This window comes from Sceloporus undulatus, chromosome 5 (genome assembly GCF_019175285.1).
Source record: "Sceloporus undulatus isolate JIND9_A2432 ecotype Alabama chromosome 5, SceUnd_v1.1, whole genome shotgun sequence".
In the NCBI taxonomy this organism is placed as follows: Eukaryota; Metazoa; Chordata; class Lepidosauria; order Squamata; family Phrynosomatidae; genus Sceloporus; species Sceloporus undulatus.
Genome location: NC_056526.1, coordinates 58,068,939 through 58,092,243, shown reverse-complemented (window position 1 = coordinate 58,092,243; position 23,305 = coordinate 58,068,939). Strand labels below are relative to the sequence as shown.

Here is a 23,305-nt window from a genome sequence, read left to right as displayed (position 1 = left end):
ATGCCGGCGTCATGCAGCCCACCTGACCACATGGCAGACGGCATCATGGTGCTTCTTTGGCATGGCATTAAGATGACACATGTCAAAAGGAGTGTCAGAAAGTGCTGTGGCAGCAGCAAGGGAAGATTTTTGCTGGTTCTAAAATGACTGGCATTTTGCCATTTCCTTTAGAGCCAGTAAAGCCCCTGTGGCGTACGGTTGCCATGGTCCCGATCCAGTCCTGAAAGGGGCAGCTGGATGCCACTCTATGGGGACAGTCTGTTTTGCCCTAAGTTTGCTATTCTTGCCTGTGGATTTTAAAATGAGTACTCTGCAGAGCATTCTCTTCCCTCAAGCATGAAGAATATGACTAACTGCAAGCTAAAATTGAAGTTATGGCCAAAGTGTAAAATGAAAACACTGATACAGTAATTTAGTTTCAACAGGACAACAACTTGCTGAAAGAGACTAAAAGAAGAGAACTGAACTCCTATAATTTGGGGGGAAGGGAGACATTTTAAAACTTTGAAATATCTATTTTTTTTAAAAAAAGAAAAATAACTTATGAAGCCTTCTTAGGTACTCTCCAGACTCCCTAAAAGAGGATGGTGGTGGTACATATTCACAGAACCGTGCAGTCTACTGCCAATGGTGTAGCATCTTGTCCAGTATAAGGCAAGAGGACATTCCTCAAATGGGGAAAATGTAACCTCTTTTAAAATGGTTTAAGAAAAAAGAAAGAAAATGGTGGTGTATTATGATATCTTTGCATAATATTTTTTTTAAAAAATAAGTAAATACTAAGCTTTTCAAAAATGTCATTTTTCAAAAAGGATTTATGAGAATACAGTGGTTCTGCACTCAAGTGTTATATAGGACTGACTTCTAAATACCTTCCTTCTTTCCTTCCTTGTTGATCAAGGCATGGTGATGCCTCAGTTACAGTCCATTTTGGATTATTATAGAACACTACAAATGAGGCTGCCTCTGGAATGTGTTTAGAAAGTCCAACCGATAAAAGAGTTGTTTCCAGAATGCTCACCTGGCCAGGTTATTGGGCGCATACAATTTCCTTCTCACAACTTCTTCACTGACTCCTGCTCTTTTGTGGGGCACAATTCAATGCTGGTTATGACCTATAAAATCCTTATTCAGCTTTAGTCTTGGATATTGTGCAGTAAGCCCACTGGCTATTGTGGGTGCTATGCTTTTTGTGACTGTGTTTAAACTGTTAAAAGAAATACAATGGATAGAAAAAGGATAGTTTTCCCCTCGCCATAGATAAAACCTATGGCACTTACTCATGTGTGAAGTACTCCTTGGTCTTCAGAAACATACAAATTTCAGAGACAAACTTGAGCAATCCTTTCGTCAAAAGATGAATTCTATTTTTTCTCCCTAGATAACATAGCGTAGTGTAGTGGTTTGAGTGTTACACTATGATTCTGGAGACCAGGGATCAATTCAATTCTCAGCTTGGGCATGAAAGCCACTGGGTGACCATGGGCAAGTCTCATGATCTCAGCCTCACAGAAAGGCAATAGCAAACATCCTCTGAACAAATAATTCCAAGAAAACTCCATGACTTTAGGGTTGCCGTAAGTTGGAAATGACATGAAGGCACACAACAACAATGACAACATGTATTAAGGGCAGAAATTTGGTTTTCAATCTGTACTAACATAAAAGTCACAGTCTGGAAGGGGTTGTGATGAAACTATATCCTTTCCTAGAGGTGAACTCATAGAAACTACGTAACAGGCATTTCTGACACCCATGGAGCCACATCTCATTTCTATTGGTACTTAAAAGTTAGCATGGCTTTGGACCTCAGCATCTGCTTCCTGCAGATGTAACAATAATTGATAATAAATACACAAGCACCAAAAGATTGTGCAGGATAGGTTGACACATATACTGGTACATATCCCAAGACTGGTTAGCAATGAAAACAGCAATGTAGATTGCTTTTAAAAAAATAGATTATTTCCTGTTTCTAACTTGGTCCCTTACTATTTCCCAGCCACAGACCCATTCTGGGATTCAGGCACCCTCTTCACAATACCACATGAAAAAGAGGAAGAGAGAGAGGGAGGAAGGGGAAAGGATGTTTAAGATGAAGTGGTTTTTATTTTAGCATGAACTTTCTTTGATATAAACCCACTTCTTCAGATACAAGTGTAAAGTGATAATAAAGTGTCAGGCTAAAAAGTATATTGATAAAGTTGTGCAAGTGGGACAGAAAGTAACAGGATCCAGGAAGATGCAAATAATGTTCCTTTTTCTAAATTTTGAAAGGGCTGGCTAAAGTGATACAGGACTTCCAGATAGTGGTCAGTTAAAGTGGAGGTGTGAAAGCAATAAATCTGCTATCCCAAAGTCAATACAATATGGTAATTGTGCAGGGGAGGGCCACACATTTCCTAAGCAAAGCTTAAGATTTTAAAGTTCACTAGGTCTCCAATTCTCTTTGTTGCAAATTATTCCTGATTAACTGGTTTTTGCATGGACCATTATTAGATATTTTTGTCAGCCTGCCAAATATTTAAAACATTGTTTTAAAACTTGTTTGTCTGAACTGATTGATTTTTGTTCACAAAAGAAGGTTTAAACAGATCCACTCTGCAGCATTTTTGTTTTTATTTTCTTTCAACAGAGAAACTCAAGATTTGCTTTTTAAAGGCTGCGTCTACATTATGCATGCCCTGCCCTTGGGGCTTGTATGAGTTTTTCTAACTCAGAAATTCCATGGCAAATTAATTGCTCAGCTCAGGAGGTGAGTACAGCACATAACTGATGCTAAAAGTTCAGCTCAATTTCAGCAACCAACTAAGATGTTCCAACACACAGCGGCCTTTTTGAGTTTACAGCTTGATGATGTTGATTACACAGGTGCAAACCAACCGTACCTGAGCTTTTAATATTCCTAACATATATAATGAACAAGATATCATTCACTAATATCACAGAGACAGACTATGCAGTATAGTGATTTTATTTTTGGACCAAGACTCCAGGATGTCAGATTTTGAATCCCTGCTCAGCCAAGGATAACCAGCTGGTGACCTTGGGCACACTCTCTCAGCCTTAAAGACAGGCAATGGTCCACCTTCTTTGAATACGTCTTTCCAGGAAAACCCAACAGTAATGCTTTTTAGGGTAACCATAGGTCAGAAACAACTTGAAAGCACAGAACCGCCACCACCAGAGACCTCTCTTCAAAATAACTACATGTTTTTAAAGCTGGGTCAATTCATATTCTGAAGGAAAAATTTTATGTGATGTTTTATGCCTCCTGAGGAACCACTTCCTGCCCTTATATAATTACAAGGGTAAGCAGGAGGGTGATTTTCATCAGTAAAACTGATGAAAGGCTCTGAATATACATCTCCCAACTGGTAACTGATATGTTTGAAATTTAGCTGCATCCCTATGAAAAGCCACTTGCCAAAATCTCAGGAACTCCTGTGCAGAGTAGATATTAGTGGCCCAGAGAACCCAAAGAGTTGACTCAACAGAAGGGAACTCCTTGTAACCATTCTCCATAAGCTAACACCAGAATGGGAAAATGTGTCAGTTTTGCTTTCCCTCATATCCTAATTTTTGCAAATTTTGATAAATTCCAATAAAAATAAACTAAAACAAAATTCTCACCCAACCTTGATGATCACTGGCAGCTGAGTCACCCATATTTTCTTAACTTTCCTTAACAGAGGCCATCTTCTGAGATGCACCTCTCTATGTCCCAAACTTCCGCCTCGCACACTCAGAACTTCCGGGACCAATCTGTTGGAGGTCCCTAGGCCCAATCATGTTCGGACCTCACAGAGGGCTTTTACTACCGCTGCCCCTCCCCTCTGGAATAAGCTCCCTGTAGAGCTTCGCTCCGCCGCCTCATTAGCTGTTTTCAAAAAACAGTTAAAAACATACCTATTTCGTTTGGCCTTCCCACCTTAAGTTGTTCATTCATTTTCCTGCCCCCTTTCCTCTTTTTTCCTTCTCGACCCTGGATTGATGATGAATTTCTCCACTTTTTTTTTTTTTTTTTGCCCCTGCCATGTGATTCTCCATTTTATTGTTCTCCTGTTCCTGTTTTGTAGTAATGTTTTTAACTGATTATTGGATTTTAACGTTGTACTGTTATTGCTTTTATATTTTGTACGCCGCCCTGATCATATCTATGGAAGGGCGGGATATAAATAAAATTTATTATTATTATATTTATTATAAATGGAGAAAGGTAGTTTTTCTTAGGAATGTACATTACCTCACCTTGGCAATGTACATTCCTAAAAGAATTGCATGATGCCCACCTACAATGTATGGAGGAGATAGTAAGAACACAATGGAGATGTATATAATTATTCAAAAAGAAAAAATATAATAAACTCTCTCTAGCCATTTTCTCTATACCCTGCATAATTTCCTCTCATAATATTTATGCAATGAAGATTAATTGTGAGAGACATGGGACATAGAAAGGAGACTAGCTCTTCATACATCATGCAGTTAAAGTGGTGGAATTCACTACCACAAGATGCAGTGATGGCTAACATCTTGAATGGCATTTAAAAGAGATTAGACAAATTCATGCAGTATATGGCTATCAAAAGTCACTAGGTCATAATGGTTAGGTACTAAATTTCAGGAGCCCACAAGTGGGATGGCTCTATTGTATGCATGTCCAGAACTTGTAGGGTTTCTTCTAAATATCACTTAGTTACAGTTTTACTGTATTTTATTCATATCCTGCTTTTCCCAGCATGGGATTCAATGTGGCCTGTCTCTAAGTCTAGTAGTTAAAAATCTAACAGTTTGTTACTTTTACAAATATAACTCATTTTTAAAAGTAACCCTATACTTTAAAAATGGTTGCTACAGGCCACTGCCTGTGGTATAAAATATATTCTTTCTAGTCACATTATTGATAAATCAACACTAACACAACAGAGCAAGAAACAATTCAGGCACATTTTGAATAAACACTTGAACCATGCAATATTACTCTTACACCATTTTGTACAGTCAAATCCAGTTAACTATAAAAGAATCTAAAAGTTACAGTTATACTACAAAATGGGGCAGCTATCCCTCATTAAAATGCAATCATTAAATCATCTAGTTATATCTTTGTTAGTGGAAAAAGTAATAGAAGATATTATTTTATTAATCTCTTAAACTATTTATATGGTCTCTTTGAACACTGTTGCTGGCATGGAACAACCCACCCGGAGAAAGAAAACTTCAAAAGTGATAAGGGCAACCAGGGACTTTGTAACATCATTCTGTTTCACTGGATACAGCACCATGATATCACCTTTTGCCTAGAAGCACTACACAGGGACAATGGTCCTGCCTAGACCTCTTGGAATATGGCACAGACATTTCATGCTATACACTATGAATGGTAGATTTGGTTACAGCTGCAATAAGGTATGGCAAGAGACATGAGTTGCTTCTTGTTGCCTGGTATAGAATTGGACATGTTAGGGAGATAGGCCTGTGAGCCTGCCATACTAAAGCTTTGGGGTAAAGGTGACACAGGTGATGCCCAGCTCAGTGGGCGAGGGACTGAGGCTCACAGCCAGGTGATGAGGAACCCACACAGAAGCTTTTGCCTATGTGGCATCCCATTTCTGTCACTCCAGTGGTTCCCAGCATATTGGCTGTGGTTACAGGGTTTATCAGGCAACAGGAGGCTCACCTGAAGCATGAAGTCTTCCAGGCCATGCCTGCTGCAACTGAAACTAATAAAAGCTGTGACATTTTCATCCAAATATGGACTGTTTGGTCTGTTTACCTACCGAATCAACCCTCCTCTTCACAGGCTCACACTGCAATATTTATATATCCAGCCCTATATCCAAAAATCTCAAGGTGGCATACAATAAAATCAGTTTATGTTCTAGAGTCTCCCAACTCTTGAGACTCAGAGGAGTAAGCATGTTAGCAGAACGAAATGAATAAAAATAAAATAAAAGCTTTAATCTCTGCTTCACATGTTGTATTGTGGCACACTGCATTAAGTGTTCACCACCCGTTAACTGCAGTCCAACATCCAGACTCTTCCCTTTCTTTCTTTGGATTAGGTATCCTATTAGAAGACTGTGCCTACAATCCCACTGGAAAGATGTACAGAAACTAGTTTAATAAAACTCTTACATCCTAATACCTGTGTGAAGCCAAAACAAATAACAAAGATTCAGCAGACAAAACAGCATGCACACAAGTGTAAATGCAAAGGAACTAAACAATAGTTTCTTTTTGCAACTTGAAAAGGTTGCAGTAACCTTCAGATGAAATACAAATCACTTATTAGTATGACATGTTTCAGAATTTCAACTATGTATGCAATGTTTATTTCACTTTGCTTTAAAAGGGAACCATCTGTGTTTCTCTCTGAACTAAATTTTATTGTATTAGAAGACAAAGCTGTCTTCTGGTAATGGCCAGTGATTAATCATGATCAGCTGTCACACTTTATTTAACTTTAATTCTGTGAAAAGGTTTTCTATACAATTTAAGGTGTGATTTGGCATTCAAATGTTCAGATGTGCAAATGGAGAAAAGTAAGCGAGGAAACATACCTAATCTGTTAAAAATCATGCTCTCCATTTCTCACTTTGTACATCTGATCAAATAGGCTGCTATCTGTCAGTAAAGGTAAATGTAGTCCCTTGACATGAATATCTAGTTGTAACCAACTGTAGGCCCTCTGTAGGTGCTCATCTCTGTTACTAAGCCAAAGAACCAATGTTGTCCAAAGATAACTCTGGTGGCCATGTGGCCAGCATGACTGCACCAAATGCTGTTACCTCCCTATTTAAGTGGTACCTATCCACTTGCATTTATAATAATAATAATAATAATAAAAATAAAAATTTTATTTATATACCGCCTTTCCACAGTGATCAAAGCGGTTCACAAGACCATCAATACAATTACACCGTACATCAAATACAAAATAAATAATACCGCGAGTACATATATAATTAAACAAGCATCCTTAAAATCACGAATCAAAACATTACATAACATCTGTCAGTCATAAGAGCATCTTTCAACAAGGAATAATTTCTACAGAGAGTCAGGAGGATATGCTGACCGGAAAAGATGGGTCTTTAAGGCTTTCTTAAAGGCATCTAGAGAGGAACTAAGCCTTATCTCCTCCGGGAGCTTATTCCAGTGTATGGGAGCTGCTGATGAAAATGCTTTTTGGCGAGTTGATACCAACCTCGTCTTAGGATTTTCAAGTAAGCATTTCACTGTAGTTCTGAGAGTGCGGGGCGGATTTTATGGGGAGAGGCGTTCCCTCAAGTAACACGGGCCCAAGCCATGTAGGGCTTTATAGGTGATGACCAACACTTTGTATTGAGCCCGGAAGCTAATAGGCAGCCAGTGGAGAGATCTTAATACCAGTGTTATATGATCTGATCTAGAAGTTCCGGCGACCAATCTGGCTGCAGCATTTTGAACTAACTGAAGCTTCCAAACCTGGTACAAAAGTAGCCCCATGTAGAGCGCATTACAGAAATCTAATCGAGAGGTTGCTAGTGCATGTACTACAGTTTCAAGGTCCTTTCGGTCGAGGCAGGGTCGCAGTTGGCGTATCAGCCGAAGCTGGTACAATGCACTCTTGGCCATCGCATCTACTTGTGATGGTAACTGTAGCAATGAGTCCAAGAGTACTCCCAAACTGCGCACTTTGTCCTTTAGGGGAAGCATGACCCCATTCAGGACTGGATGACAAATTTCCCTTCCTGGACTTGGGGAACCTATCATGAGTACCTCTGTTTTCTCTGGATTCAGCTTGAGTTTGTTTTCCCTCACCCAGCCCATTACTGACCCCAGGCAGGCATCCAGAGAAGAGGTGCCGTCCTTAGTCACTGTGTCAGTCGGAGACATGGAGAGATAGATCTGGGTGTTATCAGCGTACTGATAACACTGAACTCCGTGCTTCCGGATGATCTCTTCCAGCGGTTTCATGTAAATGTTAAATAGCATGGGGGACAGAATGGCACCTTGAGGGACGCCCGATGTTAGCTCTCTTTTACAAGAGCTGCTGTTCCCCAACCTCACCATCTGGAACCTTCCCGAGAGGTAGGAACAGAGCCACAGGAGCGCAGTGCCCCCGATACCCAACTCTCTCAGGCGTTCCAGAAGGATACCATGGTCGATGGTATTGAAAGCCACTGAGATGTCCAAGAGCACCAGCAGGGACACTCTACCCCTGTTGCTACTCAGATGGAGATCATCGACTAAGGCGACCATGGCAGCCTCAACTCCGTGTCCTGCTCTGAAGCCAGTTTGAAATGGGTCCAGATAATCGGCTTCATCCAAGATAGCTTGGAGTTGAAAGGCGACTGCCCTCTCAATCACCTTGCCCAAAAATGGTAATAAGGAGACCGGTCTGTAACTACTCATCTGCAAGGGGTCCAGAGATGGTTTTTTCAAAATTGGTTTTACTATGGCCTGTTTTAAGGCAGATGGAAATGTCCCCTCTCGGAGAGAAGTATTGATTATAGCGAGTAATGAAGATTTTATTACTTCTCCTCCCTGAACGGTCAACCACGAAGGGCAATGGTCGAGAGGACAAGTCGTCCTTTTTACACAACCAAGGAGCTTGTCCACGTCCTCAGTATTCACAAACTCAAAGTTATCCAGAATAACCTTGCTTCCAGAGGCACTGGAAACCTCTTCATATGATTCTGTCAAAAAACCGGCATGCTTTCGAACTGCTAGGTTGGCAGAAGCTGGGACTAGTGACAGAAGCTCTCTGTATATACATAAAATCACTGCACAGTAAAACAAATTAGGTGGCAAATCTATACTCCCTTAACTAGAAGTAAGTCCAAATGAACTCTATGGTACTGACTCCTGAGTAGGCATGTATAGGATTGCTCTTTCAGTTTTTAAAATGACAAGTCACTATGAACATTCTCATCAATGGGAGCCAGCATGGTGTAGCGATTTAAGTATTTATTGATTGATCTTATTTATTTCATTTATGTCATGTCTTTCTCACAGCTTAGGGTCAAGGAGCCTTACAACAAATGAAAACAAAGTGCAGCTAATTTTTTTATATGTAAAAGGTTTTTTTAAATAAATAAATAAACAAACAATTCTATTGAAGGCACAAAGTTAAAACAGTCAAGAAAGAAAGAAAAAGATAAAGCCATAGTTTTTAGACTGGGAAACATGGGCTCAAATCCCCACTCAGCCATGGAAGCCCATTGGCTGATTCTGGGCAAGTCACATTCTCTCAGCGTTAAAGGAAGGCAATGTCAATCTTCCCCTGGATAAACCTTGCCAACAAAACCCTATGATAGGGTTCCCATAATCTGAAATCAATTTTAAGGCACACAATGACATAACAAATTCTTATAAATGACTGTTCCATCTCTGTAATGCTGTTCAGAAATCATTCCTTCCATAGAGCGGTTCCCAAGGGTATGTGGAATACATTAATCCATAGCAGTTGTTTGATATTTCTTTAAAAGTAGTAATCAACAAGCATTATCATGTCAATATTAGATAGAGTACAGTTGCTCAGGATTAAATGAATATGATCATTCTGCCCATGTAGGATGTTAAGCAGATGAACAAAATTTATAAAAATTACATAGACCATCTGGCAGGTACCAGCCTCAGGGGCACAGCAACAATCTCAAACTCACAGGTAATAAAATGATTAATTCCTAAGGTCAGGTAAAGGTCCTGCCTAGACCAGTAATCCAAGACAGATATAAAATAACTGAACTTATTTGTATATGATAATGGATGGAGTGGCAGTGCTGATGCCAGAAGATACTAAAGGACAGCAAATATAATAGTATTAGACCATAAAAGTAAGGAAGATGTTAAATGATTGGCTTAGAGTGTAGTTCTCCAGAGTACAAGGAACTAAAGTTCTGATCCTGGAAAGCACTCAACCACTTCACTTCTTCTATGCAGATATTCTCTCTTCATGTGTGTATATATATATATACCATCAAGTCACCTGTCAAATTATGATGACCCCATGAATTTCATAGAGTTTTCTCAGGGAAGGAATGCTCAGAGGCAGTTTTGCCAGTTCCTTCCTCTGAATATAGCCTACAGCACCTGGTATTTTTTTGGGCAGTCCCCCATCTAAGTACCAACCATGGCTGATCTGACTTAGCTTTCAAGAGTGTAGTGGAGTCTTCTTCCCTGGAGGTCTTTATGTAGAGGCTGGATGACTATCTGTTGGGATGCTTTGATGGAGAATTCCTGCATGGCAGGGGGTTGGACTGGATGGCCCTTGCGGTCTCTTCCAATTCTATTATTCTATATGCCAACCTCAAAAGCAGAGGTGAGCAGCTATGTTGGGGATAAGGGCCATTTTTAACTCTAAGCAGCAAAAAGTTGGGGATGGGGCTTCATGCAGCCAATGAATTTGCTTGTCCCTTTTCCAAACCATACAATTGCTTGAAATAGCAAGAACCTCGATGGAATGGAATGTTGAAAGAATATTCATTATTTATTGGTTTCCAGGATGGAAAATGGGTTTGAAACCCCAATTGGGAAGAATAACACGGAGGCAAGAATTTAGGGTAGGTTTTGCCTTTTTATTTTGTCTTCAGACATCCCAAAATGCATGAAATTTAGCCTGTGCAGAAAATAATGTGGGTTTGTTTTGTTTTGTGCTACCTCTAACACAAGAAATTGAGGCAGATATTTAACAGGTAAGTCCTATAGAAGAATAGCAAGAAATCCTATTGAGTTCAATAAAATACTCAGTCCTAAGCATTATTTACTTTGAACAGTATCATTATGTTCAGTTGGACTAATTTCTAAAAATGTGTAATCAGGGTTGAATTTTAAGATAGTTTGCAAAAGAAACATTTAATGATATCCTACATCCTGTCCTCTTTCTAGCTGTGCTAGAAACACTTTCCACTTATTTTCCTATCACCATGTACACCTCACCTCCTCTTCTTCTTAAATTGTTGACAGCCAATAAATCCATTTCATGTTCATCTTCCATTTCCAACTCCCAAGTCCTCATACACAGCATACTAGCTTTTGTGGTTTAATTGAAACCTAAGCATTTCATTTTAAACTTGACATTTTGTGTCAAAACATTCCAAGGAAGGTATTTTCACTTCGCTGCACTTGTACACAATAAACTACCGGTATGTAGTTTAAAGTGAACAGTTAACAACTAAGCATTATGAGGAGATCTATGAGCACAAATTAAGATTTTCTTTGAGTTACAATGAAAGAAGAAGAATATTGAGTACTTATTGGTAGTGCAACTTCTAACCCCCTCTTCATTCAATAATTTCTGGGGGGAATTTCTGGGGGGAAAAGTTCTGTTGGCTATAATAAGAAACCAGACTCAGTCCATTTTCTCTTTCAGATAGATTAAAGTCATCCATCATTCCTCCATAGGATCAACATCACAAAGGTTTAAATAATAAAAGAAAAAAGACATGCCTAGGCTATCCCTTCTCATTTTTGATAGGCACTTATCCTGATATTTTTTATGAACAAAATGTGTCTATACAAAGAAATTCAGGCAGCAGAAATACTGTAAGTAACTTAACCTTCTTATTTAACAGTCCTTTTTTAATCTATATTTTTCACATGAGTTGAAGATTAAGATTAAGACTATGAGATTCAATTAATTGTCAGACTATCTATGGAAATCTGGATACTCAGCAATTAATAATAATAATAATAATAATAATAATAATAATAATTTTATTTATATACCGCTATTCATTTTTCAGATCATAGACAATTTTACAAGCAGCCCTTTAATCTCTGGCAGGAAAAATGCAATAATGACAAAATAAATTACTGACAATTTCTTGCCTTTTCATGACACCCAAAATCTACTGCCTGAAGTAAAGATGGTCAGCCTACATCTGTATAATTTGCTTATACCATTGAGGAAATTACATCCCATTAAATGGGATGGGGACTTTTATGGGGTGTTGGCATTTTATAATCATACTAACAGCAGACTAAAAATCTGTAATCACCACTCCTATGTACTATTGATGTACAACTTTCTTAACAACTATTCTCCCATCTTCTCTAGAGATTTTTTTCCTGAATGTTAACATTTTGTAGAACTGTATAGGAGTCTCAGGAAACAAAAATGTAACAAAAACCTTAGCTCTTGCTTATTACATATTGGAATAAATATGTGTTATGAATTTGGACAGACAACAAAATTTCAAGATTATTATATCTATTAAGAAAAATACTGTGCTATAACATTTTTTTAGAGCTTGCACATGGTAAGAATCCTTTCGTGAAAGTTATATTTTCACCATTTGCAAATTTGTTTGGGCCTAATTCTAGTGTAATGCAAATTTCCTCTGCTTCCTTCTTCCCTACAGCTACCCATGTCACCTGAAAATCTTGCTCTCTAGGGCTTCCAGCTTTCTACAGCATTTACAGGTCTCATTACATAGCTTAGTGGTCCTTGTACTTAAGGCTCTGAGCTTTAACCTCCCGCCATATTTGGCAGCTCAGCCAGTTTGGTATGTACAATCTAGAAATTTAAGATTTCTAGACAAAGGATTATTGGCAGTTCCACGAACACTTATGGCTTTCTCAAGGCTGTGAGCCTTTCACAATCTGTTTCTGCATTTGTGGAACAATCTTCCTTGGCACTTTCAGCTGGACTAGGATCTCACCCATTTTTGCAAAGGGTTGAAGATCTTCCTCATCAGTTCACTGGATTGCTGAGTTACTGAGTGTGCCTAAGGTTGCCAAGATGGGTAGTGACTGATAAGGAGTTGTTTTAGTATATTTAGCATATTATTTTAGCATTTTTATCATCTATGTTTTATCATCTGTTTTTGATTATACAGTACATATTTGATGTTCTGCCCTTTGGTGGAAAGGGTCCTATAAATAAATATTATTATTATGTCTGAAGATCTATGAGGCTCTGTAAGATAGAGGAAATTATTCTTTCTGGTCCCATTGATGGAAGCAGTTTCAATAGCAGAAATTAGGAGAATTGGGGATATTTTTTAATGTTTTGCTTTAGGTAGGGGGAAATGTTCTAATAGTGCAATCCTAAACATACCCTCCAGACACTGAAATCCTGTTTGTTTCAATTGTATTTACACAGTTCTCAAGTGACAAAATATCTTAGCTGAGACGTTGAGCAAATGTTATACGTCCTCAGAGAAGTGCAGCCACAAGAAGTGAAAAATATGCATTAGTTTCACAGAATTTGAGCTTATGAATGTGCTCTTTAGAAAGATTTCCCTGCTGAACTGGCTCTGTTGATGATTACATGGGAGGGGGGAGTGTGACCATAGGTTTTCCATTAGTAGCAGCAAAGTGTTTTGGGTTGCAATTAAATTCTTTTGAAGTACATATATATATGACTTATTGAAGAATTCAAGGCCTAGCTGAAAGTACAATGTGATTCTTCAAAATGTTAATGAGTTAATTATAATAATAAAAGAGTAATGTGATTTTAAAAAGTAAAGTGAAATTCCTTGCAATGGAATATCCAGGGACCAGAGTTCAATGAGATCAAAGGCTAGAGTTCAAAGACTTTTGCTGAGCATATTGTTTGTATTCAGTGTGGAAGCTGTACATAACTCTGCAGAAAACCTTTTGTTTAAATAATGAGAAAGTAGCAGCTTATAGTTTGTTACTAGAGCTGCAAAGCCCATGAAACCTTGCTTTTCTCCACAACTGGGCAATATTTTTCTAAACTAAAATGTATTTATCAATTGCCTTTTGAGATGTTTAGTATCTTGATGTTTAGTATCTTTGGCATGTCATAGCCATGCCAAAGCTTTGAAACCACTTGTATGAAGTCTAGGAGATTAATTTCTGTCAGAGAGCCTTTCTTCTGTAATTACAATTTATGACTTTCTGTAAACCACAAAAGAAGCAGATTTAGTATGTCTTCATCACAGTAACTATGAAGAAGACACAATCTTAAGTAATTTTAAACACATTTTTTGTTTAAAATAATACTTTGATCATATTTTGGGGGACAGGTTACATCTCCCATGGTCAGACAAGGAAGCCCTGCTGTCTGCACTCCGTATTTTCTTGGTCCATCTTTCACAAACCATATCCTCACAATATACATAGTGTGCTAGGATGTCATCACTTTCTGACACTTCCTATGGCACTCTTAATAATCCTGGATGCACATTATTATATTTGTTGTTGATTGCCATCAGGTTCGCTTATGAAAAACCTATGAATGAGAGTCCTCCAAGACACTCTGTCATCTACAGGTCCTGCAAAGGCATGGCTGTGTCTTCCTTGATAGAGCCTATCCACCTGTAATATGGTCTTCCTCTTTTCCTACTGCTGACATTGAAACATAGTCCTTGGCCTTTACAGGTTTATTCAAGCTAACCACCTGCCATTCAATATACATTTCTATACATTTTCTATTGACTTGTACTAAAGCGCACCCGCGCCATACGCGGGCACGCCATATGCGGCCTTCAGCATATGCGCTCAAGCCGCGGGGTGCACGCAGGGCAGAAGGGGTGGTGCGTCTCATTCAATTGAATGGGTGCGTGCGCCCGTTGCACCCCACGCGCTCCCGCTCGAGCATAGGCGGAATTTGCCTTACGCGGCGGGATCCGGAACGGATCCCCCGCGTAAGGCAAGGATGGACTGTACTTATTATTATTATTATTATTATTATTATTATTATTATTATTAACCTTTATTTAAGAAGCGCTGTAAATTTACACAGCGTTGTACATACAATCTTTTTAATTAGACGGTTCCCTGCCCTCGGGCTTACAATCTAAAAAGACATGACACAAAAGGAGAAGGGAGTGGTGGAGGGAAAGGGGATGAGGTCCAGCAGTTCCTCTCTACCTCCGAGGCCTGGACCAAGGCAGATGGACTGGAGGGAGGGCTTGGCTTCATAATGGATGGTTAATCTTCTTCCAGGGAAAATACACACTCTCAAGTAGGATAATACATATACAGTACATAGCAATACAGGAAATGGTTCGATAAACTTGATTCATTTAATGTGAAACAATGGAAGAGGAAAATTTGTATCATTTTTATAACAAAACTATAAATAATATAATACAGGCATACCCGAGGCTGCAACCAGAAATAATGAGGTTTGATACCACTTTAATATGCACAGCTACATCCTGGGACTTGTAGTTTGTTGTAACACCAGAGCTCTCTGACAGAGAAGGCTGAGTACCCCACAAAATTACAAATCCTAGAATTCCATAGCAGTTAAAGCAGTGCCAAACTGCATTATTTCTGCAGTGTAGATGCAGCCTGAGTTAACAAAGCCTCTGACAACAAAGTTCCCTTAGACAAAGGATTCTTTCACACAGGAGGCTTACCCATGAGTAAATCACCATAAAATCATCAGAAATTGTGAAAGAAGCGTGATCGATGTACACCCCCTACGTGCCTTTCCCATGAGTAAATCATCAGGGTGGCATTGAGGCTCGCTTCTCCCATCAGTAAATCATCATAGAAGATCCTGTTATTACCAAATGGTGGCTCCACAATGATTTGCTGATGGAAGAAGCGAGTCCTGATGCTTCCATGATTTACTCACGAGAGAAGTGCATGGGGGTGTGAACCTCAATCATGCTTCTTTCAAGATTTCTGACTTCATGGAGATTTACTCACAGGTAAGCCTCTCGTGTGAAAGAGTCCAAAGTCTTTTTACACCCTATGTTTTCTTTCTCATCCTCTGTCTAACTGGAAGTTTTTTTAGCAGCATCAGCATTGGTAGGATGGTGAATTATTTACTAAGTAAATAATTAGTATTTAACTATTTTCAACTTTTGTAATTAATGTTTCAGTTTTATCCTTTTTAAATTATTGTAAGCCACTAGGAATTCCATTTTGCAACAAAAGTGGAATATAAATCCAATAAACAAACAACAAAAATTAATTTTTGATGTCAGGTCACAGCAGTGTGTCTGCAGTAAATAAGAAAATAAAATCTTAAGTTGGAAAGAATGTGATTCTGATCTAGCTGATCCTAACGTTACTGTACCTGCCTGCTTCCAGCCAGCAAAGTAAAAAGACATCACCTCAAGAATCCCTAACTGAGCATTCATTAACAGAAAAACAGAGAGTAAAAGGTACAACAAATAAGCCTGCCTCATCAGCTCCCTCTCTAGCTATTAACAAAGCAGACATCTATACATCTGGCCATTATAAAAAAAAGTTATAAGACAAGTGGAAGCTAAGGATAGAAAAAAATATTCCCACCTGCATTTGGGCAAGAGACTTCAGGTGGTCTCTAGAAGGTTCAAAATGTTTTTGTTTACTTATGCAAGGTTTACCTATCATGGTTGTTTTATTGTACATGTGCACATTTTTAGTTTTGAATAAAAAGTTCACTGAAAAGTGTTCAATTGCTCTTTTTTGTGATGCAGAACGTATTTCTATTCTTTTTGTGTTATTTCTGCCTCTGATACCAAATTTTATGTTAAAGAAGTAATGACCAGGAACACATCTCCTTTGTTAACCAAGGCATACCTGTATCATGTCAAAACAGAGCTCTCTCTCACTCACTATAACTTGAACACTCAGTTATCAGAAATGAAAATCCAGGTATATACTGTACTAGTTAACAAAGAAGACATGTTATTTTAAAGCAATTTTCATGGGTTGCTACAGAACCTTGGCAGTAAAAGCCCTGGTGGCACAGTAGTTAAATGCTGGTACTGCAGCCATTCACAGCCACAAAGTTATGAGTTTGATTCCAGAGGCTCCAAGATCTACTCGGCCTTGCATCCTTCCATAGGTCACTAAAATGAGTACTCAGTTTGCAGGAGAATTAGCTTACATATTGTAAACTGCTTATTTCACTGATATAGAAATGTACTTGCTATTGCTGTATTGCTAAAACTAAATTAAAACAAGGAATTCCTGATAGTTTTGAAAGCGTTTTGCCTTTTTGCGACTGGAATTTGGTGAGCCTGGGGGAGCCAAAATGGACTTGGGATCTATAACCTGAAATATTCTGACAACAAGAAAAATAATGCACATGCATAATAATGTGATTGTCATATATAATTATACCATGAGGACAGGGCTTAATGCTATTTATAGTAGTAGCTGTTGTGTGCCTTCAAGTCATTTTTTACTTATGGCAATCCTCAGGTGACCTATCACAGGGTTTCCTTGGCAAGGTTTATTCAGATCAGGTGTGCTTAGAGTAGATCTGCTGCCATTACCTTCCTTTGAGGCTGAGAGAATGCAACTTGCCCAAGGTCACCCAATGGGTTTCCATGGCCAAGCAGGGATTGAAACCCTTGTCCTCAGAGTCCTAGTTCAGCATTCAAGCTACTACACCATGTTGTCTCTCTCTATATGTTGCATATTTAAGCAGCTCCCATCTTATCCTCTACAATGTATGCCATTGGCAGGTTTTATTTTTATCGATTTTATTGATTGTATGTACAGTGCTGTGTAAATCTACAGCTCTATATAAATAAAGTATAATAATAATAATAATCTTCCACTTTTCATCACCACTGTTGTCTTCAAATAGTTTATTGAAGGAAAGAAAATGTTCTCCATAGGTCAGAACAAATGATCTTCTACTCTCCTTCAACTCTTGAATCAATGTTCTCAGTTTGCAATCACACTGCTTATTGCCAAGCGTGAAATTAGCATGTTCATTCAGTATAAACTGACACTTTCCATAATATTGTATAGAATTATGAACATGTATTTCCATTTCTGAGAGGCATAATTTCAATATTGCAAAATAAACTTCCCAAACTACTTAGAGCAGCATTTTAATTTCAAACCATATCACTATTTGGATTCTTTGTCCTGTACGCAAGATAGTTCAGCTGAACACACTTCAAATCTACATATATCCAGTTCTAAAAACGAAAACTTGGAGTAAGAATATTTTAGCACCTGAATAAGTTATGGATCAAAATAAACACTCAAGAGGGATTCATTTTAGTGAGTGTTGACTTGTTAATGAAATTTCAGTCATCTTGCACTTATTAATCATTAATGAGTGAATGAGTGACCTTCAGGAATTTAACAACTTCGTTTCCAGTTGTGGCTTGGTACTACTGCTTGGTCTTTGTAGATTTTAATAAAGATCAGTACTTTATACATAGCTATTTCATTTGCTCACTGCAGCACATTTGTTTTTCATTGCATCTTCTGATAACAACCCAGTGTTCAGCCACAAAGTAAACACTCAATTCGTCTGTCATTTTCTGAGACTTGGAGTTTATCTAATTTTAAGAAGCATCTATCCTGTCTATTTCAAAACTAACTAATGTTCTTAAAAACTTAGAATGCAAACTATTTGTCATTTATCTGTGAATATAATGAATCTGATTTAGCTTCTTTTAAACTGTGATTTTTAAATGAGGAATTTTAGATGTGGATTTTAAAAATATGTGCACATCTTATTTGTCCTTTTAAAGCGATGGCTGTTTTAACCAATGTGTTTTAACTGAAGTTGTTTGCTTGTTAATTGTTGTCATCCCTGCCTTGATCCATGGGAAGAGGCAGGTAACTAACGATGATGATGATGACAATAATAATAATAATGGGTTCTGTATTTCTGTTTTAATATTTAGGGACAGAGAGCCTGATGCAACAACATACCAATCTCTGAAATTACATGCAAAGACTTCCAGGGTTTTTCAGTGTCAAGTGCAGACCTACCACCTCAAATTCAGGAGGGAATAAGCTTTTTTAAAAAAATGAAATGAGAGCTGAATTTGTCTGAAGTGGAAGAGGGGTTTAACCCCTTTCCTTCAGAGTATTTAACAAGTAAGCTTTATGCAGGACAAAACATGTGTCTCAGAAAAATCAACTAGGTGAATGCTACTGCCCTGATAATCACCTATGAGGATGCAGCAAGCTGTTGTTTTGAAGACACCATCATACTTAACACGCATACTTTGGAACCAGATGGGGAGAAATGCCAGTAGAACAAATGCTCAGAATACTTGCAGGTGAGCTATACAGCCTTGCTGACTGGCATTGGTCATTCATATGTCATTCACATTTATAAGGAAGTATGCCCTCCACCTATCTTAACAATATAGGAGAAGGCAATCTTCCTTAGTTTACTTATCAGGATGAAAAGGAAGGCAAGTTGAGACCCTTTACAATTTTGCTAAGAATTGTTGACTCACACACCTTGCTTTAGCCCTTGATTTGCTTGAACAATCTATGACAAATCATAAGATGGATGTGAGCTAAGCAGTATTTCTCCCAGCAAAGAAAAATTATTTAAACAAAACTTAGGCGGGTTACAGGCGGTCGGCGCCGCCGCCTGCTGCTCCGTGAGGAGCCGTAGCAGCCACAACCCGCGCTGCTCCCGCACAGAGCAAAAAAGGAGCTCCAAAATGGAGCTCCTTCTTGCGGCGCCTCTATGACGTCGCGAGGTGCCGCTGGCGCATTCGCGATGTCATAGGCGCCGCAACACAGTCTGGACACTAGCGTCGCGATACGTAAACATGGCGGCCCCATGTGGAAGGGCGCCGCCATGTTGTACATATGGAATACATACTAGGGTTAGGGGGCGCGGAAGCACCGCCCCTTCCTAACCCTAATACGTATTCCATACGTATTTTTGCGGTCTGTAACCGCTTAGTTTGAAGATCCACAAGAGCATTATACAGTGCATTGCTAAGGAATGTTTGTTTCAAATCAATCATGTTCTTGGTCCTCCAAGAAGAAAATGCAAATCAGAAAAATTGTGGCTGACAAGTTTTTTCATTTTTCCTCTTTTTTCCTCAGGGGATAGCCTGAGGATCTGTAAATATTTTAACCATCATTTGAAAAGTGTTTTGGCAAAATAAAGCCAGCCTGGTGTAGTAACAGTATTTGGGTGTCCCTGCGCAGCCATGAAAAACCCACTGGGTGCCTTGGGCAAGTCACATTCTCTCAGCCTCAAGGAAGGCAGGCAGACCCTTTCTGAACGAATCTTGCCACACCCGTACTCATTACTGGGTCTCCTTAGGGCCGCCATAAGTTGGAGATGACCTGAAGGCACAGAACAACAATTTGCCAAGACCCTAGCTACGTGGCCATGATGTTCAGCTTTATCCACTAGACCAACAACTATGAATAAATAGTCATAATAATTAAAACAACCTACACTCTTTCTTCTTCTTCCAAAGTATAATGCTACAACTTCCTCACACAGACCAGCTAAAATATCTTATTACCCTCTGGTCTTTTCATGGGGGGAAAAAGATGAAGAAAGGAGATAGTTTTCTTGTGACAGCACCTCTCTTCAGACTATTTACTCAGAATCAGTCCTTGTCTTCCTACCACCATATTACCCCCATAACCCAAATCACTACTACTCCCTGGATTTAATTAACGGGGCCCAAAAGAAACTACAACACTGGACAAGCAGATGTGATTTCAGATTGTAACTGTGTGACCATCTCTTCTAAATACTCTTAAATGAACCATGCTCAGGTGAAGATGTAAAATGAAACATGACCAAAAGTATTAATACAAAAAGCTCAAACACAAAGCAGGTCAACTGACCATTTGCACAATGGCTAGTATCAGTGAACAGCTTTCCTTGAACGGCTTACTGAATTTCTTTACTACCTGCACAGCTCCTAACCAGATCTCCATTTGGATCTTATCACTATATCTGGCTGCATCTCCACTGCAGAAATAAGGCAGTTTGATACCTCTTTAACTGCCATGGCTCAAGTGCTAGGGAATCCTGGAATTTGTAGTTTGTTGTGGCACCAGAACTCTCTCATGGAGAAGGCTAAAATCTCACAAACAATGCAGCTCCCAGAATTCCCACAGCATTGAACCATGGCAGTTAAAGTGGTGTCAAACGGCACTATTATCCAGGTGCAGCCTCTGTCTCCACATGGTCCTTTCTGGGAGCTGATCAGTCAACACTGGCCTTTTAATCTTCCCTCCTTCATCCCCATTCCAGTATTCACAATAATATGGCTTCACTGCAGCCACGCAGGCCAGTGCCTTAGCTATCTTCACAATTCTTCATATTCCAAACTGCATTTTATTTAAATAACTGCTGCCATAGAGATTGGAGAAAAAGGCCCATGATGAGTCCTGAGAATGGAGGAAAATACATTAAGTTTTAAAATTAGTGCCGTCTCGAGATAAATTTTTCAAATGGTCAGAAATCAATGTTATATAAATACATTGCTTTTAAAGAATAGACAATAGCATGATTTATTTTGTGTTCTGTATCTTTTGGATCTTGTGCACCATGGGAAGAACTCAACAAGTAGAGATGCTGAAGGCAATTTTAGTTGAGTAGATCATAACTACAGGTGCTGATGTAAGAGCATATTTTGGTGGTAATATACACGTTATACAGAAACGTAAAGGATGAATAGAAGTGATGGAATCCAGAAGAGTATTTAAATGCTAGGTTCTAAATAAACCTTTCTAGCAAAGTCAAGCAAGTGCTATTATACATGTTTAACTTATATACCCATGGTAAGAAAGCTAATTTACTATATTCATCTGGTTAACCTTCCCTCACCTCCCAAAAACCTGGAATAGAACAAGACAGCTTTACACAACCAATGTTGTCTTAATAATTTCTGAGGAAATCTAACTTTCAAAAAAAGTATTTCTAAGATGCACATTTGAAAAATAAGAGCTTAAAAACCAAACGATTTGGGGGCAATGGGAAGGGAAGGAACCATGGAATGGTTACCCAAACATATAGGTCCACAGTCATTGGAACTTGAAACTAGAAATACAAACTTATTTTAAGTTTTCTTAGAAGGGAATGAACTGAGCATCAGTTGGAGTGCAATTTGATAATCAATGGCTAAATTATCTGATATTTAACCCTTAACCTTCATTGGTAAACTATAGTTGGCTAACTATAGCTTAGTACAATAAAGTAAGCATATAGCTGTAAGTTTCTTATGCTATTAAAAAAATCATCCATCAAGTAACCTTATGGAACCAAGCAAACTGTGAATTAAGACAGGCAATAAGATTTTATTGACAGAGTCATTAGAAGAAACATAAAAAGGTCAATACTATGTTATTAAATATTTTTAAATATGGGGTTTTTCTCTTGTGATTTGTAAAAGGGTCACAATCAAAACTAAGTTGTAATGCTTATTGACCAAAATCAATACTCAGAATATTTAAAAACAGAAATGGTGTATTTCAGTTTGATATATTGGCAGATAGCAAGAGGAAATACTAATTTCACACTTTTCAGATACTGCTCTTTTCCATAACAGCAGGACTAGTCAACAAGAAGAAGTCACAGTTTTCTTAGTACTTATGGTGATCAGTGGCTCCACCATGCAAGAAAAGTTATACTCGTGTGTTTTGATGTATGAGAGAATTAATGTAAAGGATTAATTGTTCTGGAGAAATTTGTCCTTAAATTATACTTTGTTAACAGACAATTTAGACTAATGACCCAAACTCTTCTCTTTAAAAACTAAACTCATAAAATAATTTTAGGAGGAAACTGAAAATATTTATGGATCAAGAATCATTAAATGCATAAGAAAACTACCATTTGGGGGAAATGTACTAAAATAATAGTAATCTGTGCAGTCCAATCTGAATCATAGCTACACGAGGCCCAATGAACTCAGTGAATCTTATTTCCTTGTAAACATGCATAGGATTGCAGGTTTAGTGTACCTACTGACACTCACTCAGCCTACATCATCAAATATCTGAACTACACAGCACTTTATAATAAGTCTCTTCTTTCCTTTTTCCTGTTATAGAGGTTTTTTTCTAAAATTGCCTACTTACATGTTTAGCAACATTAAATACAAATTCTTAGTTGTATAATCACTTAGTGTAAGAAAACACATCTTTTAATCTAAGAAAGCTCATTTGTAAGCTAAGACATTCCTGACAGGTTCATTAGTTCTTTTGCCAATCTATTGCTACTTAGCATAGTAACCCACTGTTTATAGGGCTTTCATACATCAGTTCTACTAACTGCATGTCTTTATTTGCTTTCTGGAAACTTGCTGCAGTTTCAGGGTAAAATGTTATTATCTCCTTAACCAACAGCAGACCCAAGACCCTAGTATTGTTTTTAAATACTGTACATACATTTCTTATCATATGGATTTTTTAAGGGCATAAGGCTGGATTTATAAAGCATGTAACTAGGGGTATTAGTGTATGCAAAAAGACAGTGTGTTACATGCATGAAAATGCAAGGGCAAGTATTTTACATATCTACCAATAATTATAACAGTATTTCAAAGTTTCAGTGTAAAAGGCAACATAGTGCCATAACAATTTGAGTGATAAAATGAACAACTAGATAATATCAATTAAATGAAGGCTTCATAAGTAATTATTATTATTT

General features: G+C 38.2%; 1 protein-coding gene across 7 annotated transcripts in view; it reads right to left on the bottom strand.

The window, feature by feature from the left end:
* The window catches only part of GRIP1 (glutamate receptor interacting protein 1), a 308,504-nt gene that overhangs the window by 153,614 nt on the left and 131,585 nt on the right, over window positions 1-23,305 (bottom strand). The window lies entirely within an intron of this gene.